This window comes from Salmo salar, chromosome 12 (genome assembly GCF_965601325.2).
Source record: "Salmo salar chromosome 12, fSalSal1, whole genome shotgun sequence".
In the NCBI taxonomy this organism is placed as follows: domain Eukaryota; kingdom Metazoa; phylum Chordata; class Actinopteri; order Salmoniformes; family Salmonidae; genus Salmo; species Salmo salar.
Window position 1 is genome coordinate 66781351 of NC_138302.1, and position 9655 is coordinate 66791005.

The following is a 9655-nucleotide window of genomic DNA, read 5'->3' on the forward strand; positions in this document are numbered from 1 at the left end:
ACTTGCCCGGAGTCACGAAGGGTTGGGACGAGACGGGTGAGGCCGAGGAGAGGACAAGTGGACAATCTGACCATAGAGTAACGTCCTGTGGGAGCACTGGGAAAGAAGCCTGCTGTAAACTGGCCCCATCCTCTCACTCGCACACACATACATACTTCATCCACTACATCCATCAACCAATGCATGGCTCTATTTCACACTTTACTGCCAGGTATGCTATTCTACCTGTAACTTACAGATAAACCACCAGCATATCTTCAATTCACCAATACACCCTAACCGTCAATGTTATTTCTGCTCTGCAGATACTTTAGAGGCAAATGCCTGTGGGGTTTTGTGGATGTATGTATGCTAGAAGTGACACGTTGCATTTTATTTTACAGCACCTCTCTGCTGCAGCGTTTTGTGGGCTGACAGGTCTTTTTTCTCCAATACCAAGTGAGAGTGGGAATGTCAGGCGTTTGGCTTAGCCCCGGAGAGTCAGATAAACACAGTGAAACTATACAGCACCTCTCCACACAACCACTGTCTGACAGCAAAGGATAATGCGTATAATGCCATGTCTTCTTTACGGTCAACAGGCTTACAATGATTTCCCCGTCCTAAATTGTTTTGGGTTTTTTACTCTGCTGCTACTCGCTGTTTATATCTATACATAGTCACTTTACCCCTACCTCTATGTACATATTACCTCAATTACCTCGACTAACCTGTAGCCCCGTACCTTGACTCGTTACCGGTAAGCCCTGTATATAGTCTCGTTATTGTTATTTTATTGTGTTACTTAATTTTACTTAATTTTATTTAGTAAATATTTTTTTTACTCTAATTTATTAAAACTGCATTGTTGGTTAAGGGCTTGTAAGTAAGCATTTCACGGTAAGGTCTACACCTGTTGTATTCAGCACGTGACAAATACAATTTGATTTGTATTACTTCAAAGAGCACCCAGCCACATTTCATCCTCTCTCCTCCCATGCAGCCATCTCCCTTCTCTTCCCTCTAGTTTCTGCTTTCCGCTTCACCAGATGGCCTTTTTAATTCAAGTGTGTGGAGACTGCCAGACTCTTACACTCTTCAAGCCAGGTGGTGTGAAGGAATGGGAAGGTTTTGGAAAGCAGGCAAGGATGGAAGAGGGGGGAGGAGAAGGAGGGAGGGCGGAGAAGAGGAAAGAGGAGGAAGAGCTTCACAAGGTGTTATTTTGTCTCCGTTTTTTCAATCACCTCCTCAGGCAGGAGTGGAGAGCTGCTGCATTAACATGATAATAGGAAGGCAGGTAGGCTGGGGAGTGGGCATCTATATGCAGGCTGGAGCCCAGGGAAGACCAGGGAGGAGATTCCCTGTGGAATAATTGCCTGGGAGCACCACATCGACAGGAGAGGAGAGGAGGGTGATGGAGCTAGGCTTCCCCCAAAATGAAATATCCAGCTAACAACGAGAATGGGCCTGGGCGGAGGAAGACTGGGGACGGGTCTGCTAATGGGAAAGGGAGGGGTCATTGAGTGCTCTGACCTCTCACATCACCCAACCATCACCCAACCAAACAATTCATCAACCTCCTGCCCTGCAATCAGAGCATCACCTGTGGCAATCCCCTTTATGAGAAAATGCCATCAGCATCTTTGAGAAACTGAACAAACTTTTTTTTAAAGCAGCAATCTTAATTTCCTATTCCATTACAACTAGATTTGAGTAATGGATTTATAAGTATGTATGAAAAATATCACCCAGTTATCACAGAAGAAACATGCTTAACGTCTATAAATAATTGATTGTCATGACACACGCTAACACTGGCAAGTCCACTCCACACCGTTCCAAATGTGACGCCACGCTGTGCCAAGGCTAGCCTGACAGTAATTAATCTGAACACAGAGAGTGGAGAAATCCCAATTTCCATCCCCCTAATCTGGCCATGGTAGTGCAACGAGAGAACTACCTTAGCAGTCAGTGGCAGCCTGACAAATATGTCTTTCATTTGGGGCTCCCCCTCATATATCTCTGCCTAACTCTGTGTCTAACATCTCTCTCTGTCTCTCTAGCAACTCATTTAGTGGAGGGGGGGGGGGGGGGGGGGTCTGACAGGAAGTGAGCTGGCAACCGGGGGGTTGGTGGTATCAAATCCTAGATTCCATTGCCCCCCACACCTCTCCAATAGCTGTATGTGTGTATTTGTGTCTTTTGGAGGGGTTGGATTAAAAGCAGAAGTCACATTTCAGTTGGACCTTTGTGTACAATTGACCAATAAAGTGATCTTAATCTTTAATTATAATCTTATAACCCATTCAGAACTCGCTACAGGTTTGATCATACCTGTTATAGATTGAAAACCACTTCCTCTCTCTCTTTGACAGACTGTGGACTTCAACTTGCCCGGAAAGACATTCAACTTCAGTGCTGAAAAGTTGCATAACAAACAAAGTTTCTTCAGGAGCATTTTCATTCATTTTATATCATGAAGTAACACTTCAACTGCAGAGGAATAACCAGTTGAATCCAGTTCCATGAATCCAGGCCTGGGAGATTGACTGGATCAATGATAACCACTGAGATTGCTGAGGCAAAAAGACAAACCCATCTCTGAAAGTGAAGAGCACTGAACTTTCCAAATAAGGTCACTGATACCAAACAAATGAAGGGGAAAAGCAGTAATTGAAGTTTAAACGATAGCAGCCCAGGAAATCTGAGGCCGGTGCTGAATAACAAAGAGTGGACATATACAGCAATTAAGAAGATGTCTACCAAATCAGGAACTTACTCAATCTCACACCACCACAGTTCATCTCCTCTCATCATTGAGCTGACAGTAGACCAAGCGGTCCAGACTTTTCAGCTACTGAACAAAGAATAGGTTTGGATTTGGTCATGTGTGTCTGCCATTACTAGCTTTCTCTGCCTCTCAGCTCCTCCCTTACAGTAACTCCATCCCTGGCACTCTCTGCACCTGTGTGAGAGAGGGAATCCCCTGGTACAGTTCCATAGCTTCTCCCCTTCCCAGGGGCCTGATTCCACCTCACTGTGTACTACCTCATTTAAGATTCCTCGCCTCTCTGTGTTCTCTGTGTGTCCGTGAGCTCATTACAGGCAGAGCTGTGATCGGCCCAGACAGGGTGATGGAGGCATGGAGTTTATGTTTCAGGGGTTGCCTTAGGTTTTCTGTGGATCTTTCCATTATTCATCTCACACACCGTCAATGACAAGAAAGAAACAAATGTGGACCCCCCCTGATCCTAAACTGAAACCTGAGACATGCTTTCATTCTGTCTTGTTATCTCTCAAACACACATACTCACGTGCACAAATACATACATCCCCAATACAAATGATATACGTGCTGCAGGGAACACAAGATTCTCACAACATAAACCAAATAACTTTCAGTGAGACAGCTGCATGGCTGAACACACATTGTCCCTGGTCCTGCATAGCAACCTCAGGGATCCTTGACTGTCCCCAGGCCTCTCTATTAGCTCTACAGGTATACCAGTCCAGGGACACACACAACATCTGCTGCATACTACTCTAGCTGCATTATTATGGAAGCACAAAAATGCCTGGAAGCATAACTCACACTTGAAACAATGTCCTAGGAGATGTTCAGGCATTTATTTGATCGGCAAGTGATTTTTAATCAACTAATGATTTAGTTGTCTAAAGAATTCCAGCCTATTTTGTCAAGCTCATACATCAAACATGGATTCAAGTTTATATTACAGTCAATGAGCGATGTCATAAACCAGATAGTATGGGAGCTGGATGTAGAGTATACATGTAGGTATAGAAGCACTGTGTGTGTGTGTGTGTGTGTGTGTGTGTGTGTGTGTGTGTGTGTGTGTGTGTGTGTGTGTGTGTGTGTGTGTGTGTGTGTGTGTGTGTGTGTGTGTGTGTGTGTGTGTGTGTGTGTGTGTGTGTGTGAATTAAAATGAGATCGGTAGCCTAAGAGGCCAAAAGGAGGTGTAAGTAATTAAGCTGTCCTGTTTGATAGGACCACAGCCATTCATCATCCTGCTTTTTAATCACAGATGACAGCTAGCTAATAAAACCCAAATGATGAATAAGAGACCTGGGTGACACTGAGATATCTTATCAGGCATTTGAGTTGTGTTAGCTACTTTGGTTTCCCCATAGAATTAGAAATTAGATTGTAATAGGATCGCTATGGTTTCCCGCTATACTGTATATCAGCCCATGCTCTAACAAAATGATAAAACAGATCTACCCATGTACATTCACACTGAAGTTGACTGGATTCTATAAATCATTTTCTATACAGTAGATCCATACATTAGACCATGGTAAATGCATCTGGTGAATGGTGGTGGCATACTTCAAGGCTTCAAGACAGGTGAACTGGTGTAAGGTGCACCTGTCCATCTATACAACACTTCATAGTCACCTGACCTCCGTGGCCCGGTGCTGGAGACGCTTGTGTTCTTAGCGGATAAGGAGCATCTTAACACGCTGGGTGCTCAGCTATAACACTGCTCCGCCATGCTCTGAGATACTCTGAGAAGCAGCTACTCTGAAAACACCCAGGGGGATTAGCATGATTCCAGCCCTCCCCCCGTGTGCACACTTAGCCGTGGGCCACTGCCCACTCTGCACCACGCTGATACAGGTGAGCTGGATTCCATTAGGACTAAAGAGATGGGTGCACAAAGAGTGGCTCGTCTCCTCCTCCTGTTCCTGTTTCTGCTCGGATCTCCAGATGCGAAGAGAAGAGCATATTCCTCTTCAGCCACATCTTGAATTATTTACCCTAATCAACATCTCTGCAGTCTGGGTCTGAGTGCTGCCATGGGCTCGCCATTGTTTTACAAGATAATTTGCTCAAAGAAAGACACCAAGATGCATTGCCGTTGTGATAAGGCTTCTCCCCCTTCTCCCCCTTTTAGGAAACATCATAATTTGACCAACTGTATGATCTATGGGAAATGCAACTTGATTTTGAGTCTCATCAATTATCATTAAATATCAGATGAAATAAAATAAAAGCATTATAGACATAGATGTTGAATGATGGAAATACAGTAAAATATATCATGGATGAGGAGTCCCATCTGGATTCTCTCATGGATTAGTGTCTCTACTAAATTTGCTCAAAGATCTAAACAGATAAAGATTATTAGGATGGTGGTATGATCTACTTTGTTTACTATTACAACCAAGTAGCCCTATTCTATAGTAATTGCATTCACAAAAAAAATCCTTAATGTATTTAACCTGTCAATCAAACAAATTATGTAGAAATAATTCTAGACATTATGAGAGGTGTGTCAAAACGAAGTAGGAATAGAATGGGATTAGCACACTAATCCCGTAGTTTGTATATTGTCATTATCAATCGTTATCTCTTCTATGTCTGTAACAAAGCTTTGTTGCATTGATATAGTCTTACAAATACATCCACATGGTCGTAATCGTGCATACGGAGTGCACGCTGCTGTTGCTGGGAACAAATGTACACAAATAACAAAAGCTCTTACCTGTCAAATGAATCTCACTTCAAAACGATTCCAAGTCGGATAGGTTACACAGATTAGGTGGTGCGCTTCATATCCTTGGTGATGCTTTTGATAAATCTCGTGTTACTCTGCGGAATAAACAACTGGTGGATACTCACGGTGAAGGAAGGCAGGACTAGGACCGAGAGTGAATGAAGTTTTCGCGCCTCAGAGCTGCGGCGCGCATGAGTAAGTGTCCTTGGTGCTGAAAAAGACTCGGACGAGCGCGCGGATTCCTTGAGATTTTATCCCGTGGCCAAGGTTAAAAAGTCAAAATTTTACATACCTCATGCACTAATTTAACAAAATACTTACTTCAGATTACTAACAGCGCGTTGTCCTTCTAAACTCGGCTGTGCAACAGATCTATTTGATAACAATTGAGATAGCGCAGTTATCAATTAGCCTGCCTGGAGATGAGAAGACTGTTGAAAAAATGTTTTTCCGGGTGCCCGAGATTTTTTGGTGTCAAATCATTATTTCACAAGCATATCCTAGTTTTACAAAACACAGAAGTCCACAGGCCATCATGTGAACTGATCTGTCATATTGACACCCAGAAGAGGACAGACCGAACGCCTGTGTGTCTGTGGGCTAACCAGCCTGCATGTTATGAACGACCAACCTGCAAACAATACAGGTACAATTGATTGATTTTGATCTGTGCAATAAGAAATGGGCCATAGTCTTTCTCACATGTTTAAGATGAACTGTTATAATTTCTAATAGACTAATGGTAGCAAATTCAAAGTAATAGTCTATTAATATTAATACAATAACAAGAATAAGAATACGAAGACAAATTCGCTATTATCCTAATTCTCTATTATCCTTTTCTGTTTTTGAGAGCTGTTGATTAGGTTGCACTGAGCGTGTAAATGTGGAGAAGCTCAGGGAATCGTCTTGATTTTGTTTAATCGGGAAAGCACAACCTGTAACAGCAGCTCTTTGGCTACTGCTTAGCTGCATTGCCGCGAGGTCTATATATGTTCTATTTCCAGTCCACACACAAGTTCTGACATGGCAGCGCAGGCGAGTGAGAGCGCGAGGTGGCTCCCAGGTGGTAACCCTGTGCGTGCTGGACGTGGGCTCGAGATCACCACTGCCCAAACCAACATCACACAGTCATGGAGGGTCTGATTTAGTATGCGACGTCATCCATATCCACACTTCCGCTGGAATAGGATTAATAATTAACAACATAGGGAAGGCCATATCTCCATGTCCTCAAAACACTAAATATACCCCATGTGGGTTTCACTATTAATTACATCAGTTGTCAAAGCAGTGTGTTACCCCATCTTCAGTATGTAGCCTGCTCTTCTAACTTGCCTTTGGAGAACAGGTGGGGAGCCAGATAAATCATTGTGATCTGTCAGCCATCACAGTAGGCAAATTGAAAAAGCAAATCTGCATGTGGTAGGCCTACACACATCCATTCAATGGATATATAACGAGTGAGACGAATGGCTCAATCTGGGATTCAAACAACAACAAAGGGAAGCCAGGCACGTTTTTGGTAAACATCACTGCTATCTCCCTAGCCCACCCAGACGGTGCGCAGAGACCTGGGGGGTGAATAGCCGACTTAAGATTCAAATTCAAATACCCCACACTCCGACACCATGAAAAGGAAAACATTTAGGGCCTTTAGCCTGCCTCTTTGGAATATTTCACCTCTGAAATTCGCAAAAATATTCTAAATGAGTCGCAGATGTTTGGTGATTAAACGCATGCTTAGAGCGCCAATCCATGCGGAAGAGAATCCACCTCGATGTGCCTAGTGATTGGAGCGGGACCGAAGGGTTGAAAATGCGTCCCACAAAGGACCATGGGAAGCGGAGTGATCCAAACGAGGCCCCGAATATAAAAGCCTGAGTGTAATATCGAGTAATCACGGTTTCATAGTGATTTAATTAAACTGCATTACCAAAAGTATGTGGACACCTGCTTGTCGAACATCTCATTCCAAAATCATGGGCATTAATATTGAGTCGATCCCCCCTTTTGCTTCTATAACAGCCTCCACTCTTCTGGGAAGCATTTCCACTAGATGTTGGAACATTGCTGCGAGAACTTGCTTCCATTCAGTCACAAGAGCATTAGTGAGGTCCTTCACTGATGTTGGGAGATTAGGCCTGGCTCGCAGTCAGCGTTACAATTCATCCCAAAGGTGTTCGATGAGGTTGGGGTCAGGACTTTGTGCAGGCCAGTCAAGTTATTCCACACTGACCTCAACAAACCATTTCTGTATGGACCTCGCTTTGTGCATGAGGGCATTGTCATGCTGAAACAAGAAAAGGCCTTCCCCAAACTGTTGCCACATAACTGGAAGCACAGAATCGTCTAGAGTGTAAATGTATACTGTAGCATTAAGATTTCCCTTCACTGGAACTAAGGGGCCTAGCCCGAACCATGAAAAACAGCCCCAGACCATTATTCATCCACCAAACGTTATATTTGGCACTATGCACTGGGGAAGGTAGCGTTCTGGCATCCGCCAAACCTAGATTCGTCTGTCTGACTGCCAGAGAACGCGTTTCCACTGCTCCATAGGCAGCTAGCTTCACGCCACTCCAGCTGACACTTGGCATTGCGCAAGGCGATTTTAGGCTTGTGTGCAGCCTGCTCGGCCATGGAAACCCATTTCATGAAGCTCATGACAAACAGTTATTGTGCTGACTTTTCCAGAGGCAGTTTGGAACTCGATAGTGAGTGGTACGCCGTACCGGTAGAACGTGAGCATATCACAATTAATACAACATGCCCAAAAAAACTATAGACTATTACACCATTATTTAACATTACTGCATATCAGCCGCATGAACAATTAACCAATTGCCTGGAACCGGCTGGTATACGCTCCAAATTGTTTTGAGGTTTGAGGAGAAGACTTACATTTTGTCTAAGCGCAGATGAGTGGCTGAGACGCTCGTGGACAAGGCGGAGATGAGTGGTCGAGACGGAGGCGCGCGTGGACAACAGTGGATGCATCAATTCAGGCTACAAGAGTAGGCCCAATGACAATCGCAGAATGTCATTATAATACACGTAGGTGTTTTGGAACAGATGTCTCTTTCCATTCATCAAATTGTGGGTGCACAGTGAACTGTTGTGGTTTGGAAGCTGCAATTATTTTGTGAGTGGACGAATGTGCGCGTACAGGATCCCCTTTGTTAAGTGATTGTTTGACAATCAGATGAAAACATAATGACTGGTTGTGTTATTGCCATTTTAAAAGGCATATGAGGCGTGTCCATAAGGCTAGGGGAAGCTTTCCCGAAAGTACATTGAATTACATTGCCAAAATGATATAGCCTAATTAGCTTACTCCTGTCTATAAAAAAAAAATACATAAAATCGTTTTTTTAAAAATAGGCTACTACACCAGGAAGCATGATTGGCCACAAAATAACATACGCGTTTTTTTTAAAAAGCGGTGGATTATTTTAAATTGCATAGCCTACAGAATGGCCCGCAATTTGGCCAGCGCGAGCTTCAAATACCAAATAGATGATTGTTGAGTTGCGACTGTCAGTGAAAAGCAGACCCAGCCAGGCATATCGCATTATTAAAAATACAATAGCAGAAAAAGTGTTTGGAAAGCAAATGGCTATTGCTGATCTGAGATGACATTGAAAAGACTGCAATCTGTCTTTTAGTCATCAAAATGATTAAGTTAATAAAGCGAACTGGAGCCTACAGTATCTTATTGGCACCAGCGGAGAACATCGGTGAGTGTGCATATTCACTGTCTTTGTTATTGGGTCAGTCCCACTTTTGTTTGTTTTTGGTCAATAATTTCCTTCGCCAGGTTAGATGAATATCATATTGTATGTGTCTCCCCTTTTCGTAGACCAATTATACACATAAGAAACCCTCGTTTTTATTGATCTGTTTGTCAGTGTCAGCAGAGTAGGCTACCCTGTAATGTTTGTAGTATAATAAAAAATGACTGCGCACAATTGTGTCCCATACACGTAAGAAATTAAATCTACTTTGACCCCTGGAAAGGTGGCATCTATGATGGTGCCACGTTGAAAGTCACTGAGCCATTCTACTGCCATTGTTTGTCTATGGAGATTGCATGGCGGTGTGCTCGATTTTATACACCTGTCAGCAACGGGTGTGGCTGAAATAGCCGAATACAC

General features: G+C 43.4%; 1 protein-coding gene across 1 annotated transcript in view; it reads right to left on the reverse strand.

Moving 5' to 3' along the window:
- LOC106565576 (metabotropic glutamate receptor 2) overlaps nt 1-6397 on the reverse strand; it is a 59219-nt gene extending 52822 nt beyond the window's left edge. Inside the window, exon 1 of the mRNA XM_014132850.3 lies at nt 5487-6397. The gene's annotated coding sequence lies outside the window, so the exon portion shown is untranslated. The remainder of the gene's footprint in view (nt 1-5486) is intronic.
- Nucleotides 6398-9655: the final 3258 nt, after the last annotated feature.